We start from the raw sequence: 20,677 nt of genomic DNA, 5'->3' as shown, positions 1-20,677 counted from the left end.
GTAACTGTCCTTCGATAAGTAAACACCCTAAATTTTGGAGTGATGGGAGGCTCATCCACAAAGCAGAATGTGTTTGATGAGATTAAATTTTATAAGCTTCAGAAAGGTTGTTAGTCATTTATACATAAAAAGGAAGATTCCACATTTCTCAGTATCAAAAGGGTTTGCTCTTTTGAGGATTTTAAGCATTCCCCCTAGGATTGTGTTAAAACAATATGTATGTTCACCTCATACCCATTAGGATGGCTACTATCAAAAAAGAAAAAGAAAATAAGTGTTGGAGAGGATGTGGAGAAATAGGAACTCTTGTACACTGTTGATGAGAATGTAAAATGATGCAACCACTATGGAAAACAGTATATACCTGCCTCAAAAAATTAAAAATAGAACTACTATATGGGGACTTCCCTGGTGGCACAGTGGTTAAGACTCTGCACTCCCAATGCAGGGGGCCCAGGTTCGATCCCTAGTCAGGGAACTAGATCCCACATGCACGCCACAACTAAGAGTTCGCATGCCATAACTAAGGAGCCTGCGTGCTGCAACTAATGAGCCCACGTGCTGCAACTAAGGAGTCAGCGAGCCTCAACTAAGGAGCCTATGAGCCAGAACTAAGGAGTCCGCCTGCTGCAACTAAGACCCAGTGCAATCAAATAATAAATAAATATTAAAAAAAAAAAAGAACTGCTATATGATCCAGCAATCCCACTTTTGGATATATAACCAAAGGAATGGAAAGCAGGGTCTTGTAGAGCTATTTGCATACCATATTCATAGCAGCATTCTTCATAATAGCCAAGAGGTAGAAACAACATCAAACTCCATCAGTGGAGGAATGGATAAACAAATGTGGTCCATACATACAATGGAATACTATCCAGCCTTAATATGGAAGGAAACTCTGCCACATGCTACAACATGGATGAAGCTTGAGGACATTATGCTAAGTGAAATAAGCCAATCACAAAACAACAGATACTGTATGATTCCACTTATATGGGGCATCTAAAATAGTCAAACTCACAGAAACAGAAAGTAGAATGGTGGTTGCCATGGGCTGGGGGAAGAGGGAAAGGGGAATTGTTTAGTGGGTACAGAGTTTCAGATTTGCAAGATGAAAAGCTCTGGAGATCTGTTTTACAACACTGTGAATATACTTAACACTATTGAGCTGTACACTTTAAAATGGAAAATGTTATGTTAGGTGGCTTTTATTACAATAAGAAAAAAACCAGACAAACAAAAACCCAGTAATTTGCCTGTAGACCTCCCTTTACTCATTGAAAAATAGCTGGCTATAAAACAGCTTGTTCAGTGTGATACTATTTGTGTCAAATGTCCTTTTTTGTTTTAATACATGTATGTCATCATCATTAGGATATACACCAAAAGATAAACAGTGGTTATTTCTGAGTACTGATTTTGTTCTTTTGGCCAATCTGTATTTTCTAACTTTTTTAAACAGAGCATTCTGTTACTTATTAAAACAACAAAAAAAACTTCACCCCATTCCAGCCCCTGTCTTGATGTCCACAAAGTTTACAGAAGTTGAATTCGTATTTTTTTAAATTAATTAATTAATTAATTTTTTTTGGCTGCATTGGGTCTTCATTGATGCGCGCAGGCTTTCTCTAGTTGGGGCAAGCTGGGGCTACTCTTCGTTGTGGTGGCTTCTCTTGTTGTGGAACATGGGCTCTAGGCACGCAGGCTTTATTAGTTGTGGCATGTGGGCTCAGTAGTTGTGGTTCGCGGGCTCTAGAGCACAGGCTCAGTAGGTATGGCGCACGGGCTTAGTTGCTGCGCGGCCTGTGGGATCTTCCCGGACCAGGGCTCGAACTGGTGTCCCCAGCATTGGCAGGCGGATTCTTTTAAACACTTTTTTTTTTTAATAGATTTATTTATTTTTGGGTGCGCTGGCTTTCTCTAGTTGCGGTGAGCGGGGGCTACTCTGTTGCAGCGTGCGGGCTTCTCATTGTGGTGGCTTCCCTTTGTTGCTGAGCACAGGGTCTAGGTGCATGGGCTTCGGTAGTTGTGGTTCACGGGCTCAGTAGTTGTGGCGCACGGTCTTAGTTGCTCCGTGGCATGTGGGATCTTCCCGGACCAGGGCTCAAACCCGTGTCCCCTGCACTGGCAGGAGGATTCTTAACCACTGCGCCACCAGAGAAGTCCCTGAATTCGTATTTTTGAGTTTTATTTCATATATAATTAGAAATCACTGCTAATAATTATTTTTAAGATAATATTAATAGTAATATTTCCTATGTAGGGCAAGCTTAATCTGTGCCAGACACTTGTGCTTTTCATGAGTTATGTCACACAATAACCCTTTGAAGTAGGTACTATTATTAAACCCATTCTGCAGATGAGAAAACAGAGGTTAAGTGACTGGTGCAAATTCATTTATAAATGTCAGAGGTATGTTCAATCTCACAGCAGTCTGATTCCAAAGCCTGTGTTGACAGCCTGACTATTCTGCTAGACCCGCATGATGTGCTTATCTGTCATCCAGTTTATGAGTGCCTTGTCAGCCACAAACATATAATTTATGTGTTACTTAGATTGTTCAAACAATACCTCTCACTCTCCCACAGGTTATAGGATATTTGTTTCAAAGACAGGGCAAAGATCAACCTCCCTCCAGAAATCCCAAGCCATGTAACATTCCAGGTGAGTCCCGACAGAGCTAATGAGCCAATCTTGGGGACTCGGAGCGGTCTGGGACCCTGGTACAGTACCCAGGACATTCCCCTTCTTCACCTATATACTGACTCCACTGCCTGCTACACCAATCGGGATACACACTCACTTCCTGGGACCAAGTTTAACTGGAGGGGAGGGGAATGTGCGACAGGAAAGGCTGTCAAATGTGGCAACTGTCATAATATGATTTATCTCAAAAGAATTATTACAATTATGTAATTAACACTTTGTATCCAGACATTTTCATCTCTAAAGATCTCTGAGAGTCTTACGGATAACTTAAATATATATCACATACATTGCTGGAGACGAAGTCTATAGTTTCAGAAGATAATTAAAACTCCTTCCCCTTTGGAATTAAGAGAATTGCCTATGGGATGAATATTATGCCCACCAAACACGAATAGATCTAAACCCAGGAACTCCGAACACAGGACTGGAAAGGATCTTGAAGAGGAATATGTCCAGGAAAGACAAATAAATTTCTAATGAACATATACCAATTACAAATCCCCTGCTCATTGCAGGAATTATTAATCAACCATAGCACCCTTCCCCACTAAGCCTGGCCTTGTCCTCAGAATCTTTCTTAACACAGCACTCTAGGCAGCCGCCACCACCTAATCAGAGTTGAACCCTATTTGTCATGCAGGAAATTAGTCCACTGTCATCCTTCCAAGGTGACAGACAGGGAACTGAAGTTCAGAGAGGTAAATTAACTTGCTCAAAGTTACAGAGCTGGTAATACAAAGCTGAAGTTTCCAAATGTTTGTTTTTTTTCTTAATCTCTTCCCCTGCTCTTTGCTCTGTTCAAAATATACTTGGATTATATGCTTTGCACCAGATTTCTCTTTCCTGAATGAGCTGTTTAGAATGCCTCTTCCAAAGATTTGCTGAGTGACAATGGGCCTATTGCTTAACCCTTCCAGAGTCAAGGGCTTTCAAATTGAAAATGGAGATGGTAATCTGGGTTCAGATCCCTGCCTTCTTACTGGCAAATTGGGGTACTCTTTTGAGAAATGTGAGCTGCTGCTGAAATTTATATGACTATAGGGAAAGGATCAGACATTTTGACAGCACCTTCTCTAGGTAAGGTACTGTGTTCCTGCTGCAATGTGGTTTTGCTCTAGAAAGTGTAGAAATGAAGTAAGACACTGGCTGGCTATGGTGATCTGGCTATGTTATTTGGAAGGCTACTTGGAAGGAGGTGGCATTTGAGCAAGACTTTGGAGATCAATAGGATTAAGTGTTTCTTTTGATTATAAAAGAGTACATGGTCATTATACAACTACTGGGAAAGACAGTATGTCAAGAGGAAAAAAATCACCCCTATTTCCTTTATAAACCATGTCAACATTTTGTTTTATTTTTCTCTTCTAATATCTTCTTTTACCCCATGCATAGGTATTTATTTTTTTCCCTCCTTTCATATGGTTGTTGTTAATCTATGCACACCACTTTATATTTTGATTTTTAAAAAGTTTTAATATACTGTGAGAGTGCTCCATAACCCAATAATTCTACTCCTAAGAATAACCAACAGAAGTACATACATACATATGTTCACCATAAGGCACGTGCCAGTAGTACTTTCCGTAATAGGGCCAAACTGGAAACAACCTGCATATCCGCCAATAGAATAGATAAATAAACTGTAGTATATTCACAAAATTGAAAACTATACAGTGATGAAAATAAACTATAGCTACACAAAGCAATGTGGATGAATCTCACAGATATAATTTTGAGCAAAAGAAGCCAGACACAAAAGAGAACACACTGTATGATCTATTGACATTAAGTGCAAAACCAGGCAAAACTTACCATGGTATAAGAAGTCAGAACAGTGCTTATCCTTGGGGGCATGGCTAGTGACTGGAAGGGAGCACGGGGGCAGGCATCTGACTGTAGTTTACAAAGCATAATCAACTGGTGGAAATGTATCAAGCTGTAGGTTTATGACTTGTGTACTTTTCTACATAGATGCTGTAAGTCAATAAAACATTAATTAATTAAGTAGTTGCAGGAAGATACATTCATTAGGCAGACAGGGCCAAGAACGTCACTTTGGGCAGAGGGAACTGTACAGACTCAAGAGTGGGAAATGGAAAACATTCCAGATTACTCACGACGTTGGTATTACAATATTTTGCATCAACAAGCTATCTCAAAACTTCGGGCTTGGGACTTCCCTGGTGGCGCAGTGGTTAAGAATCCACCTGCCAATGCAGGGGACACAGATTCGAGCCCTGGTCCGGGAAGATCCCACATACTGCGGAGCAACTAAGCCCATGTGCCACAACTACTGAGCCTGTGAGCCACAACTACTGAAGCCCACACACCTAGAGCCTGTGCTCTGCAACAATAGAAACCACCACAATGAGAAGCCCGCGCACTGCAATGAAGAGTAGCCCCCGCTCGCCGCAACTAGAAAAAGCCCACTTGCAGCAACGAAGACCCAACGCAGCCAAAAATAGAATAAATAACTTTATTTATTTATTTAAAAAAAACAAAAAAACTTAGGGCTTAAAAACAACTACATTCATCTGCACATAATTCTGAGAGTTGGCAGTTTGGGCTGGGTTCAGCTAGAGAGTGCTGCGAGTATCATCTGGGTTGCTCATGCAGTTATAGTCATGGAGACTGACTGGGGCTGGATAGTCCAAGTGGCCTTGCTGTTCACCCTTTTTGCCTGCTCTAGGAAAATGAATCTGGGCCCTTTAAATATCCTTTTCTTGGCATGCTGCTTAATTTTGTCAGTAGACGGAACTGGAGAGACATTAAAGTAAGAAAGGTTTTTTGCTTCCTGGTTTCAGTGTGCAGGCTCACCAGGCTCCTGCACTGCATGTGGGTCTCCCAGGCCCAGCTCCTCCAAAAGACGGCTTCTCCAGCATCAGGCTCCTGCAGTTCACAGCAGCCAGAGGCTTCCCGGGGAGTTCTTGTCAAGTGATTTTTGTAGCAAAGTGTCTCTGGTGAGACATTTCTATATGAATGGCTTTCTTGATAACTGAGATGGCACATTTCCAGCAACTTTCAGAGGATGATTTCTACCAAGTCCACTGGCGTGACATGGTACCACAGTGACTTCTCTGCCATTCAGTGGGCACAGCCAATTCCTCTCCAACGAGATCTGGATCTCAGCCCTGGGGCAAAGGGGGAGGCTCTTCCTCAGGTGCTCTATGTCAGCTCTAGGGATAGTTGCCGCTCCTTATATCTGCTATTCCTATATTCTTTAGAGTTCTCTTTACTTCTTATTAGTGAGTCCCTTGTTTCTCCAAACCTCCTGTTATAACAAATAATTATATTAAACTTTCTCTGTTCAAATACTATGTAGTTTCTCTGTCCTGGTTGGACCCAGACAGATCCATGCCTCACTCATCTATCTGGTGATTGGTGCTGGCTACTGGCTGTGCCTTGCTCCCCATATGTCTCCAGCAGGATAGGCTCAAATTTTTTTTACAAGGCAGCTGGACTCGAAAAGGGTTAATGCTGAAAATGCAAGGCCTCTTGAGGCCAAGGCTCAGACGTCCCATAATATCACTTCGACTGATATCTATTAGTCAAAGTGAGCCATACGGCAAACCCAGATTCAAAGGAGAAAAAATAAACTCTATCTCTTGTGGCAAAGTCATACTGCAAATGGGCATGGGTACAGGAATGGGAGGAACTGTTGTTCCCATCACTGCTAACAACTACCACAGACCCACTGCATCAGAAGCAGCAGAATACTTCTTGAAAGTAGATTCCTTGACTCTACTCTAGAGCTGCTAAATCCAAATATCTGGGGCAGAATATGAGAATCTAAAATGTTAACACTCCTCTCCCTATCCCAGCCTAGGTGATTCATACTCATATTAAAACTTAAGAACCATTCATCTATACTCACAATATTGATACTCACTTGTCACTTTGAAGATATCTTTCTATTGCCTTCTGGCTTTCATAAGTTCTGTTTAGAACCTGTTAATATTATTGCCACTGCCTTCAAAAATGTCCCCCTTATCTTCGGTTTTTAGAAGTTATAACATAGTAGGACCTAGTTCAGTTTCTCTATATTTGTTTTGCTTGGGGTTGAAAGTGATTCTTAAATCTGTGGCTTAATGTCTTTCACCAGCTTTGGAAAATCATTGACCATCAAATACTGCTTCTGGTATCACTTCATTTCTCTTCAAGTCTCTCCCCTCCACCTCTACCTCCCCATTCTCCTTCTCCTTTCTTCCTTCATCCTCTTCTTCCTTCTTCTTCTATTCCTTCTCTTCCTCTTCCTCCTCCTCTTTCTTCTTCTTTTCCCTCTCTCCTTCTCTCTGCCTCCCTCCCAATGGGACTTCAATTATTTGTATTTAGACATTTTCACCATGTTCCATATGACTTGTATTACATGTGCTGTAGTTTAAATATTTTCTACTGACCTGTTTTTCAGTTCACTAATTTCATCTTTAGCTGTACTATATACTGAAATCTTACATACTTTTGAGTTCTTAATTTCAGTTATTGTATTTCAGGCTTAGAATTTCCATTTGATTCTCCTTGATAGATTCTAGTTCTCTGCTGAAATTCTCCATCTTCTCATATAATGTCTTAAACATATTAATCACGTTTTATTTATTTATTTATTTATTTATTTTAATATTTATTTATTTGGCTGCGCTGGGTCTTAGTTGCGGCACGCAGGATCTTCATTGCAGCAATGCGGGATCTTTTGTTGCAGCATGCAGGCTCTTTGTTGTGGCACGTGGGCTTCTCTGTAGTTGTGGTGCACTGGCTCCAGAACACGCAGGCTCAGTAGTTGCGGCACGTGGGCTCTCTAGTTGTGGCGCACGGGCTATAGAGCACGTGGGCTCAGTAGTTGCAGCACAAAGTCTTAGTTGCCCTGCGGCATGTGGGATCTTATTTCCCCAACCAAGGAACCCAAGTCCCTTGCATTGGAAGGCAGATTTTTAACCACTGGACCACCAGGGAATTCCCTTTAATCACATGTTTTAAAGTCCATGTCTTATAATGCCAATATCTGGATCTTCTGTGGGCCTATTTTGATTGTCTATTTTTACCTCTTGGTTTTCAACCATTTGCTCTTGTCTACTGAGATGTCAGGTAAATTGTGATTGAATGCTAAATATTGTGTATGAAAAAAATTATAGGAAAATTTGAGGTCCTTGATGGTATTATTTTCCTTCAAAGAGATTTTTACTTTTGCTTCTGGCAGGCATTTAAACCTAAGTCATACAAAGGAGATTTAACTGATTAGATGTTAGTCTTCAGTTCTGTTGGGGCTGGTCAATTTCTAATTCACTTCTACTCCTAGGGTGTAGCCCTTTGGGGGTTACAGTTGAAAACTTGGAGTGTTTATTAGGGACACTCCTGCTTGGTAGACCTAGAAATCCAATTTTTATACCCCAGCTTCATAACATCTCCAGATGCTCTGCTCAGATTCTTAGCCATCTCTTGAGAAACAGCATACTGAAGGGCAAAGTGGCAGCTGGATATGGGGCTTACCTCTCTGCATTTCCCTTACCTCTGGAATCTTTGCCCCTCAGGTCATTCTTGTTTTGGTAGTTCTCCAATGTCTTCAAATACACATACATAGACACATTTATTTTGTTCAGCTATTTTAACAATTTCCAGTGGGAGGGTGGATCTTCAATAAGCTACCATAATTATTAGAAATAAAAGACTCTTGTTCACCTAACATTTATGTTATATTTTTCAGTGGGCTGGAACCATGCTTTATTCTTCTTTGCAGTGCCAAGTCCTCACTTGCTTTAAGTTCTTAAGAGACACTATTTGAATAAATGGATAACAGTTTGTAAGTTGCTTTCAATTTCATAATTTTAAACTGTAAGCAGAATTAGAATTACCCTTCTATAATCCTAGATATTGGGCCCAGAGAAGACTTGCCCAAAGATTCCCTGACTAAAGTCCATTAAGAAGTCACTGGCCTACCTGGGGCTTGACTCCAGAACCAGAACAGGGCTTTTCCCCACTCTGCCATATTGCACTACAATATAATGGTCAAGAGCCTCATGGGCTTGGGTGTCAAGGAGACCTGAGTTTAAATCCCAGCTCTGTCATTTGCCAACTGTGTGGCCTTGGAAAAGTTCCATGAACTTTTGGAGCTTTAGACTCCTCACCTGGTAAAATGGCAATGATAATAACAGGAAACACTCAAGATAGCGCTGTTGAGAAGATGAAAGTGAGCCAATGTGTATAATAAGGTACTTGGCTGAATCACTGGATCTATAAATAGAGGTTATTTTTTTTTATGTATTTATTTTGTTTGTTTATTTTTGGCTGTGTTGGGTCTTTGTTGCTGTGCGCAGGCTTTCTCTAGTTGCGGCGAGCGGGGGCTACTCTTCGTTGCGGTGTGTGGGCTTCTCATTGCGGTGGCTTCTCTTGTTGCGGAGCACGGGCTCTAGGCATGCGGGCTTCAGTAGTTGCGACATGTGGGCTCAATAGTTGTGGCTCACGGGCTTAGTTGCTCTGCGGCATGGGGGATCTTCCCGGACCAGGGATTGAACCCGTGTCCCCTGCCTTGGCAGGCGGATTCTCAACCACTGCGCCACCAGGGAAGCCCTAGAGGTTATTTTTTAACGGAGGGTCGGCATGGTGAACAAGGTGCCTTATTTCCACGAGTTTCGGAGGTAGTGAGGCACCCAATGATGTCTTACTACCTTTCCCTCCCTCGGGTGTGGGGACTATACTGCAGGATCATGGTTTTCTTCATGCAAAACACCCACCCCAAGTCCTGCTGATTATCTCACACCCATGAAGGCAAGGGTCGGGGTAGTCTTTACTTCTTCAGGGTCTTCAGGACCCTACTGCCTGCTTCCCTCCTGTGAAAGGTCTCCCCTTTCGCAGACTGGGCCTCCCCTTTCCTGGCAGACTGGGGTGGTTGGAGACTCAGCAGCCCTGATGTCAGGGAACTAGGATTGAAAGGCCCCAAATCTTTCTCTGCCACTAGTCCCCAAACATGTCCATATGGCAGAGCAGTTAAGAGCACAGAATCCAGAGAAAGACAGACTCAGACTCAAATCTAAGCTCCACCTCTCCCTAGTTGTGGGATCTTGGCTAAGTCCCTTTAGTTCCCTGACTCGGTTTCCTCATCTGTATAATGGAGCTGATAATAATACTTACTTAAAGAACTCTTTGAAAGATACCTTAATAAAAATACCTCTTATTTTTTTCTCCTGTTATCCCCCCCTACCCCACCCAGAATATACAAGTTAGAAGGAAACAGTACAGCTAGAACTAGAATCTGTGTCTTCAGACTCCCCCTCTCCCCACCTTCGCCCACACCACCCCTAAAAGTACTCGTGCCTTGGAGTGAAGACAGTGCTTCCTGACTTTTCCCATCACAGTACATGATAACATTTGGATACCTGCTGGGCTAACCTAATGAGCCTGTTTGAGGCCTGCAGGTGACTGTCCCAACAGAGCTGGGGGCTCTGGCTACCCTGGGCTCCACCTGGGACCTGAGGGTGTTATATCTCAGCACACTTGTAACCTGTCTCTGGGGACCTTTGGGTTAAGGTGTTGACAACCCCTGGTAAGAGCCAGCATTGCATTGCCTAGAAGTGACACATTAATCCACTGTTGGTAAATCAGTCCTGGGCCAGTTATTCAGTCTCCTGGTAGGAGTTCAGAGGCCAGAGCCGAGGAGATGGAGACTGGGAAGAAAATCAGACATCAGCTCCAGTCCAGGCTCTGCCTCAAACTCGTGTGGCCCTGGGCAAGTCATTCCCCGTTTCTGGGCTTAACCTTTCTGTTTGAAGCAGAAAGGAGTTAGGCTAGAGGAAACGTCCACAGGGTCCCTTCTAGCTCTGACATTCTAAGAATCAGGGATTCTATGAATTCCCCACTGCTCAGCTGTACTCTGTTCCTGGTGACCTGGTTTTTGCCTCTGGTTTGGGTAAGCGTAGCAAATGGTCGACTCTCCCTGACTGGGAAAGGTGCTCCCAACTCTCTGCACCGTCACTGGCTGGTCTCTGAAAATAACCCCTGTCTGGCCCAGACAGAGGACAGAGCCACACCTGTCCCCTGCCCCTATCAGCAGAACTCCTTGGAGTCCTCTGCACGTTCCACTCCCCTGCCCATCACGTCAGCCTCTGGTTTCCCGAATCCTCTAGTCTTCCCACAGCTCCCAGGGCTTGCACTATTGTCTGGGCTCAGGCAGAAGGCAGGGAAGCCTCCGGAAACAGTGCAGCAGTTCCCCTGCAAGAGGAGGTGGGGAATGCTAGAAAAGGGAGGGTGGGGGAGGCTGCAGGCAGATCCTGAGGAGTTAGGGTTGCCCTGCTCTGGAGGCAGGACTTGGCCTTGTGTGCACTGAGGAGACATCACAGGCCTTGAAGCGGGAGGACATGGTCAAAACTTACGGTCAGAATGTGTCTGGGCCCCATGGAAGGCAGACTGGAGCAGAGAGAGAGACTGGGGGCTGTTAGAGAAATGCAGGCCAGAGATCATGACACAGCAGCAGGGACAAGAAGGAGGAGGAATTGAGGAGGTCAACTGGCAGACGAGGTGACAGGCCGATTGGCTGTTCAGCCACAAATCTGACTGCATCAGCGAGCTCGGTGACTGGGGTCGTACTGTGTGGGTGAGAGGGTTTGCTGGTGTTGCAAGAAAGACCCCAAGGGAGAGTTGAGAAAAGGGTCTCTGGCTTAGAGACAAATACATTAAAATCCCTTCAATAGTTCTTTGTGTTTCTTAAAACTTCCTCATTTTGCAAATACTGTATGATATCACTTATATGTGGAATCTAAAAAATGCAACAAACTAGTGAATATAACAAAAAAGAGGCCTTCCCTGGTGGCACAGTGGTTAAGAATCCGCCTGCCAATGCAGGGAATGCGGGTTCGAGCCCTGGTCCAGGAAGATCCCACATGCCACGAAGCAACTAAGCCCGTGCGCCACGATTACTGAGCCTGCGCTCTAGAGCCCACGAGCCACAACTACTGAAGCCCTCGAGCCACAACTATGGAAGCCTGCGCACCTAGAGCCCATGCTCTGCGACAAGAGAAGCCACCGCAATGAGAAGCCTGTGCACCGCAATGAAGAGTAGCCCCTGCTCGCCGCAACTAGAGAAAGCCCGCGTGCAGCAACGAAGACCCAACGCAGCCAAAAATAAATAAATAAAATCTACGTTTAAAAAAAAGAAAAAAAGAAAGAAGCAGATTCCAGACATAGAGAACGAATGGGCAGGCAAGAGGTACAAACTTACCTCTTACAAAGAGGTATAAAATAAGCTACAAGGATATATTGTACAACACGGGGAATACAGCCAATATTTTATAATAACTATAAATGGAGTATAATCTTTAAAAATTGTGAATCACTATATTGTACACCTGTAACATATAACAGCAACTATACTTCAGTAAAAAAACAAAAAAAAACAAAAAACTTTCTCATTTTGTCCTCTCAACATCCATATATTATTGTCTCCAAGACGCTCCAGGTTGTGTCAGATCTAGGGCCCCGAATTAAGGTCTCCTGACTCTTTTGTTCCCGCACCTGGCCCCAGCCGACTGCTTCCTCGGAACGGTTCGCGGGCAGAGCTAGCAGGAAGTTCACCCCCGCCCAGCTGCTTCCCACCACCTCCTTGGACTCCACAGCCCGACCCTGCCACCACACGCCATGTGCCTCCAGCACCCTTCACTGCTCTAGGCCTTGGCTTTACTTTCTGTCACAGGAAGAGGCAGGCAGGGCGAAGTGAAGGTTTTTGACATTCAGACAGGAACAAGTGAACCCTTTTTTACAAGGGGTCTCATATGAACCACAAAAATGAACTCAAATAAAAAACCTGCTCAGGCAAGGCAGAGGTGGTGGATTCGGAGGCTGTTTGTCTGGTTGGACAGTGGTCCTCCTTTTCCCCATACTTTGGCAGCCTGAGACACTCCCCAAATCCCCAGCATTCCATGGCCCCCAGTTTGCAAACCACTGGACTAGCAGACTCCCGATTGAACACCCTAGAGCAAGGGAGCCTCAGCCTGGGACCACAGACAGGATTCAGGGAGTCTCTGAGTCTGCATGGGAAAACGTCCATCTTTATTTTCACTACCCTCTAACTCAAGTTAAGTACTTCGTTCCATTTGAATGTAGGCGATGACCACAGTAATTCTGATGGTTCCTGTGACTGTGAAACCAAGAGAAATCACAGGTATTTTTCTATCACCTTACAGTTGTCATAGATCTTTTATGTTCATTATTACTCTAAAATTACAATGGTTATTATATCTGCCGCCCAATCTCATTTTAAATGTATTAATGAAGTACATATTATATCATAAACAATTTTCAAACTATCTTGTTAACCATATTTCAGTATGATTGGTTTCCTTTGTAGTCCTATGTATTTTATTTTATGCATTTAAAAACACTCTGAGAAGGGCTCTGTAGGCTTCACCAGGTTGACAGAGGAACCCATGGCATCAATAAGGTCAAGAACCTGTGTCTTAGGACTTCTCTTCCAGAACAGAGGGGGCTGGGGAGCTCGTTCCCAAAAGAGGGCATGTAGGACTCAGGATCCCAGGAGGCGACATGCACTCTCTGAGCCTGAGGAAAATGAGACAGGAAACTGGGGCAGGAGCAAAGGGACTCTAAGAAGTGGAGCAGGAGCCAACAGGTCATCTGGCAGGGCTCGGTCTAGTGGGACAGAGCTAAATTCCTTAGCTCCAACCCCAGCCAGGCTTCTTGGGGGAGCCAGGACTCCTGGGTCCTCGTCTCGCTTCAGTCATTTTCCCTCCTATCCTCAGTTTCCTTCTCTGAGCTAATATAGTGGAAGCAATAGTGGCTTGCAGGTCAAGAGAGATCCTGCTTCTGGATCTGACTTTTCCTTGTCTTGCTGAGTATTTCGGGTAAGTCATCTCCCCTTCCCAGCCCAGTTTTCATATCTGTATAATTTCTGGCATAAGTACTGCTACAACCCCTTGCCATGCCCACAGTAGATATTGCTGACAGATCTCAGTATATGACCATTCCATGCTCGTATGTAGCTTCAGAAGCCTTCTCAATGTTCTACTGATTGATAGGAATCAGCAAACGAAGTAAAATATATTTGCTATTATTGGACTAGATGATCTACACATTTCCATCTCTACTATTCCATGGCTCTAAAGACCTGATCTCAGAAATGTGAACAAGACACTAGATAGATGGGAAGACCTATAAAGCATGGCTATTTCTGAACCATATGTGTGTGTGTGTGTGTGTGTGTGTGTGTACGTGCGTGCATGTGTGTGTGTGTTTAACAGAGAAAGAGAGAACATTCTCAGCTGGGCTGTAGATTTTCTCTCACGCACCCTATAGTGAAAATGGGGTCAGAAGAAGATACTCAGATTTTGAAATCTCAATCTGACTTTCTGGAACAGGTAAACAGAGGCACGTGGAAGTCAGACTCTTTGATCAAAGTGTTAGGAATGGGCACCACACCAGGATTGGTGCCATCGGGCCCTACCTGTCGCCAAATGTCCTGTCACCAGGGACATCACACATGTAGTGCAGTGGAATGATGGTGACAAAGAGCAAATAACACCAGCCACTCCTGGCATAATGTACACAGACTCAGATCCTGCACAGCCAGGTCACCAAAATGTGGATGTGCTGGAGACTTAGGGCTTTTCCCCCAAGCAGCACAGAAAGCCACTTAGGATGTCATTTCAGAGTGTTACCTAGCCCAGGTTACAGCTATAGCCCAGATAGATGCCATTACTTATTTGAAGTCATAGCCAGCTCAAGTGCTAGGACCAGAACCCAGATCTCCACAGGCCTGTAGGGCCAGGCTGGTACCATAAACGGGAAAGTGGATTGGATGGAAGAGTAGGGAGTGGTGAGGACTGTGGCAAACTAGAGGTCACATGCCCTGTTTAAAGGCAGCTGCTGATCATCAGTTCTAGTTGATTGCTGGCTATGAGAATGTGGACCCATAGTGCCACGTCTTCCTTCTGATCTTTAAAGAGAGATCAGAACCTAGATTTTTATGTTAAATAGCTGCATTTTCAAATGTTGGCATCTAAATTTTTTAAATGTTACAACAAAACAAAATACTGTGTAAGCCAAACAAAATGCACCTGGGAACTTTAGTATTTGGCCTGATTTGCAACTACCAGTGGAATGCGTAAGAGACCAGGCTCTGGATGTAGACATATAAATATCTGAATCACAGTTCTGTCACTTGTTAGCTGAGCAATCTTATTCAAGATTTGTAGCCTCGGGACTTCCCTGGTGGTCCAGTGGTTAAGAATTCGCCTTCCAATGCAGGGGATGCAGGTTCGATACCTGGTAGGAGAACTAAGATCCCACATGCCGTGGGGCAACTAAGCCTGTGCACCACAACTACTGAGCACGCAGGCCACAACTAGAGAGGCTGCGTGCCACAACTACTGAGCCTGCACACCACATGTAGAGAGAAGCCCGCATGCCGCAACGGGGAGCCCGTGCGCCGCAACTAAGACCCGATGCAGCCAAAACTAAAAAAAAAAAAAGATTTGTAGCCTCTCTGAGCCTCAGTGTTCTCATCTGTAAAATGGGAATAATAGAAGGGGCTACTGTGACGATTAAATGAGGTAATGAGTTTAAAACACCTGGCACAATCATTAGCTCATAACAGGCACCCCATAAATGTAGCTCCTCCAAAGTGCCTCTAAACTTCATGGTGATCGGAGAAAACCTCAAATCCCTCACTGCACTGCAGTTCCTCCACCTCATCCTTATTTTTCTGCAAGGTCTGAGTGCTCAGTGCCCATAGAACTCTAACTCAGACACCCAAGGCCCTCAAACATGCGCACACACAGCCTGCACACACCCTGGGGAGGATTTTGAGATGCCATGGCTAGTTACCAAGGAAAGATGTTTAGAAGGCTTCCCTAGGGTACAGCTGCAACCTTCTTGTGTTGGTTAGAAAAGACTCCTGCCCAGAGCAGGGGGCTGGCTAACATGACCTCTTGGGGGCCTTCACACTCTTAGAATTTTTCAACTTGAATTTTGTTAGCGCATGTGCACACACACGCACACTCTCACACACCATCTGCCCAAAGCCTGGACAAGAGGGGCTCCCTTTCCCTTTCCTGGGAAGCTTCTATTCCAGCTCTCACTCCACCTCATCCTCCTGCAGCCTCGCTGGGAGGGGAGACACTGTCAAGACCCCTGAATTTCATTCCCTGTGATTGACGTGCTCAGCAGGGAGCTGCGGGAGAGGGGATAACAGGGTGAGGAGGCTCAAATGACCAAACAGAAGGGGCTAGGACCGTGGTTGGGCCCCCAAAGCAAGGAGCAGCAATAGCTCCATGCACTCGGGGGAATTTACTGGTTCCAAGCACTTGCTTCTCCAGCGTCTCCCTGGAGCCTCCTTCTGCCCCAGAAGGTGACAAGGGTGGGAGGGGCCCCAGATGGGGAAACTGACCACAGTGTCTTGCCCTGAATCAGTTTATCTGGCCCACTTGAATCTCCAAGGGTCAGGAGCCCTCTGGATCTGGGCATCTCTAGTGCAACATATATGTGGGTGCTGAGTCCCTATCCTAAGTTAAACCCCAACTTATCAACAACGATGTCAGCCAGGACTTGTGACATTCCCCCCATGCCGTTTTAGAATTTAGAAGAGACTGAAGCATAGAAAAGCACAGTGACTTACACCCAAGGTCACCAGTAAGTCTCCCAGCCTGCATTTGAACCCAACATTGCATAACTCCAAAGTGCACGCTCTAACCACATATCATACTGCCTCACGTACTAGGGCCACATTCCAGGCCTGGGTTTCAGTTCCAGAAGTCATTAGAAAATACCATTACTCAATGAGCTGTTCTGCCCTGCTTTTTGTTTAAGAGTCTACGTTTCAAAAAATCCCAATAAACAGTACTTTTAAAAAGGAAAAGAAACAACAAGCAGTCACCATTCCCTCATCACTGAAATAATTCTTTATCATGGAGGTCACATTTTACAGAACATCCATTACTCTATTGCATCGATTCTAAAATGCATGTTTGTGGTTCTTTTAATCTCTGAATTTTGGATGCATTTTAAAGACTGTGAAATTTAAGCCTCCATGAAATACACAATATTATTTGGCTCTAAGAATAATCCTGGTAGGTGAGCATTGCCAAGATTATAATCCCCATTTTACAGATGGGAAAACTGAGGTTCAAAGAGGGTAGGAGATTAGCCTGAGGTCACAGAGCTAGTCAATGCAGATTAGCCCTGTTTCCTGATTCCCAGCACAAGCTGTGTCCACTGTACCCTCCTGGCTTTCAGGCCCTGCGCTCACAGTAACTTGTTCCCATCACCTCCCCTCCGCCCACCCCAACCCCCCCCCCCCCCCCGGCTACCCACCAGCAGAGGCCTGAGGGAGACCTCAGTTCCCCAACCCAGGGTTCCCCAGCCTCACTCAGAGCTGGAGAATGAACCCAGTGTGGGGACACCTGGGAACAGTCCAACCCCACACAGTAAGTTTTCAGGCCAAAGGATCCTACTTTCAAGAATGCATCCCATGTGGCAGGCAGCATTGTGGAGATCAAAGCTGGGCTTGGGGTGTGAAGTCAGTATTTCTGCCTGGTACCCTCACACACCAGGCAAGCTAGATCTAGGGGCTTCTCACCTAGGGTTCCCATTCTCCGGAACTACTTGCCATGCCCTATTTCTCCTATTTCAAGAGGCCAAATGAAAATCAAATATTGCTTCTAGATAAGATCTCACAGACTAAAACACCACATTTCTTTGCTATGGTTAAACTTACATCAGCTCAGTGGTAATGCCAGGGTTTGTTCCTGCTGACCAGAAAACACTGATTGATTGTGATAGGGCCCCAATTAACATGCAAGGGGAAAAACCAATTAACGACTTACGTAACAGGTACAGCTTGGCAGACAAAAATCTTTCAAAACAAGGAGTGTGACAGGCGAAAGTAATTCAAGGGGCAAGCTGACGTGGAAGTGTGAGCTCCTTATTTTCCCAGATGGGACATGTGAGGTTCGGAGAGCTGGAGTGACTTGCTCAAGGTCACACAGCAGGGCTGGAACTGGCACCCAAGGTTTCTGCCCCTCAGGAGAGGCATCTTCCCACCCCACCCTTCTGTGATGAGGTTCGAGAAGGCCAGAGCATCAGGACTCACCGGGGTTGCTGAAGGGGATCAGGATAGGGAAATGGCTTCTCCCTGGCACCTGTGGGCTCCTTCCTGGCCGGCAGCTGCCAAGGCCACGCTGTCTTTCCTCCCCAGGTGTCTGCCGAGGCAGCTAGGCATGGGAGACTCCTGGAAAGCCTGCTCTGGGCAAGGTGGAGGAGGCCTCCCTGAAGAAAGCACCCTCCAGGACGTGGAGTGACCAGGCCTGGGGTCACAGCGTGGCCATAGAGGGCTTCGCTACATCTAGCTTGCACAGCTACCTCCTGGCATCTGCCCGGGAGCTCTCCAGATCTCAGGGCTGGTTTTCCTGCTAGCTGCTGGGTGCCTTTAAGAGAAGGGCAGACGTTCATTGGCTGAGCAAGGCTCCCCCTACCTCTTTACCTGAGCAGGTGAGAGCTGCTAGGCTAGGGGCAGACCAGGGAGTCAACAAACTGCGGCAACCAGCTGGCTCGCCCCTCCTCCACAGCCCTGGTCCTGGGCTTCCTTCCCCTCCCCAGCCCCCAACTCCAGGAATTAAATGGGAGTAAAGAAAGGGCAAAACATTCTGCAAAATGCTTAGTACTGTTCAGTTTAGGAAGCTTCATTATTTCACAGCCACCCTAGACCAGAGTTAACAGTACGCCTTCTCTTTCAGATGGAAAAACCGTGCTGGGAGAGGTAAAGGGCTTGTTGAGTTCATCTGGCTATTCGAAGGAAGGTTGACTAGTGTGAGGACCCAAACCTGAATCCCCTGCGTTTGACTTCCCATACAGTGCTCTAGACCACACCACTGCCTTCTCTGTGAAACCTTTGGCAAGTCACTCACTGCCTCAGTTTCCACATCTGTAAAATGGCACAGTCATGCTTGTGTGTAAGTTCACACTCGCTGTATTGTATATTGTATTACACTCACACTTAGAGCTAGAAAGGACTTTGGAGATTCTCTAAGTCATCTATTCATTTACCAGGAATTCATTCATTCAATAGGCATCACTATTCAGCAACTATTTTGTGCCTGCCTGGCCTGCTTTAGGGCCTAAGGATACATCAGTGAACAAGAAAGTCAAGGATCCTACTCCTATTGAGCTTGCATTCTAGAAAGAGGGGAGCTAGACCTAAACAAGTAAACAGATCAGATAGGTAACAGTCCCCTGAAGAAAGGAAATAGGCGATACGACCAAGTAATGGCTGTTGCTATTGTACATTATGTGGTCAGAGAGACTTTCTGAGGAGGTGATATTGAAGGTGAGACTTGAGTAATGACAAGGAACCAATCACTGGAAGAGCTGGATAGAGAGTGTTCCAGACACAGGGAACTACAAGTGCAAAGGCCCTGAGCAGGTGTGTTTGGAGAACAGAAAGAAAACTGCTGTGGCGAGAGTAAAGTCCAATCCCTGCCCCCCTTTTTTAAGAGATAAGGAAATGATTCAGAGGGATGACTTGACTTGCCCCAAAGCCCCTCCTGCAAATATCTCCTTCCTCTCTTTATCCTCATGTATCAGGGAGGGGAACTGAAGCCTGGAGCTTACCAGCATACGTGGGTTACCAACCCAACAATCATCTCACCAGCCTACACTGCTATAACCTCCTGTTTCTCCATTCTCTAGACACTTAAAAGGGCAAAAACTATGATTTTAAGAGTTGATCACACTGAAGAACAAAATCCTGACCAACAGAATACAGTATTAAAAATTCCAGCAGTAATGCAAACTGCCACACAGTTATATGGGGTCAGCACAGACCCTTCCTGCTGAGGGCCTCTCCTGTTCCACTTTCAGAATTTTTCACTCTGATGTTTATAAAGGGCTGCCGGTTTTCAGTCATCGTATTGTTAGCGGCAGCATTGGAATTGTTATTGTGGGACTGTCGGCTAGGTAGCGTGGGATGAAGCAAATGAGTCCTGATGCTGCTGGTGTTGAAAACTAGGACTTGGCTCCAGAGAAAGGAGATACATATGAAGGAGGAAAGGGGTTAAGTGAAAATCTTATAATTCTGGGTTTAAAATGGAAGTTTCAGTGTGAATTTTTGATGCAGCTGATCTGAAAACAGACACGTATTCCCTAGCTCTGCCTACTGTTTTCAGGTCTAGAAACAATGAGCGACACTTTAGAAAGCAACTTCATTGTCCAGACTGTAGTCTCTAAATACTATTTCATACTAAAAGGAACCAGGCTCCTCAATAAACAAACAAACAAATGAATAGCTGATACCAGCTTTAGGACAGAAAATGCACAATATGTACTTAGACTATCTTTTAATGCCAAAAATCAAGGAAGCTAGTTATGGCAAAGAGACTCAGCAGGCAACCGAAGAGTCTCGCATTGGCCAAAGTCAGGACAATTTGCGCATCACTAAAGAAAATAACTGCAATTAGTTGAAAAACATCAAATATATTTTAATCCATGCGTCCACAAGGATATTTTAAAAATAAACAAAAAACCTCAGTGATCATCTTCAGAAGATATTAAGAAATCAATTCATTATTTTGAAAACTAGTAAATAAAGGGAAACAATTAAGCACTTGTTCTGTCTTTCCTGTAAGAACTGTCCCTCAGCCTCAGGCAATCAAATAGTAAAGGAGAGGAAGCTGCTCTTTACATAAGCATTCCAACAAATAAAATGAAAAAGGAAGGAAGAAGGATTGACTTGGGATATCGTCACTTGTTATGAATTAGTTGATCTAACTGAAAATATTACAAAAACAGAAGCAACTTGACATAATGGGCCTTTTGATGGAATCAATACCACCTCCTATGAAGAAATCATGCCTCCAAAATCAAGCAGGAGTCTGATCAAGACTTTAGACGCAGGGGTTGACAAACTTTCTCTCTGAAGGGCCAGGTAACAAATATTTTAAACTTTACAGGTTATATAGCTCTAGTCTCTGTTGCAACT

The 20,677-nt window shown here is 44.7% G+C and overlaps 1 long non-coding RNA gene across 1 annotated transcript in view; it reads right to left on the bottom strand.

Annotated features, from left to right (window-relative positions):
- LOC130707251 (uncharacterized) overlaps positions 1 to 20,677 on the bottom strand; it is a 41,799-nt gene that overhangs the window by 1,393 nt on the left and 19,729 nt on the right. The window lies entirely within an intron of this gene.

This window comes from Balaenoptera acutorostrata, chromosome 2 (assembly GCF_949987535.1).
Source record: "Balaenoptera acutorostrata chromosome 2, mBalAcu1.1, whole genome shotgun sequence".
In the NCBI taxonomy this organism is placed as follows: domain Eukaryota; kingdom Metazoa; phylum Chordata; class Mammalia; order Artiodactyla; family Balaenopteridae; genus Balaenoptera; species Balaenoptera acutorostrata.
The sequence above is the reverse complement of the archived record's forward strand: the minus strand, read 5'-3'. Positions and strand labels throughout refer to the sequence as shown.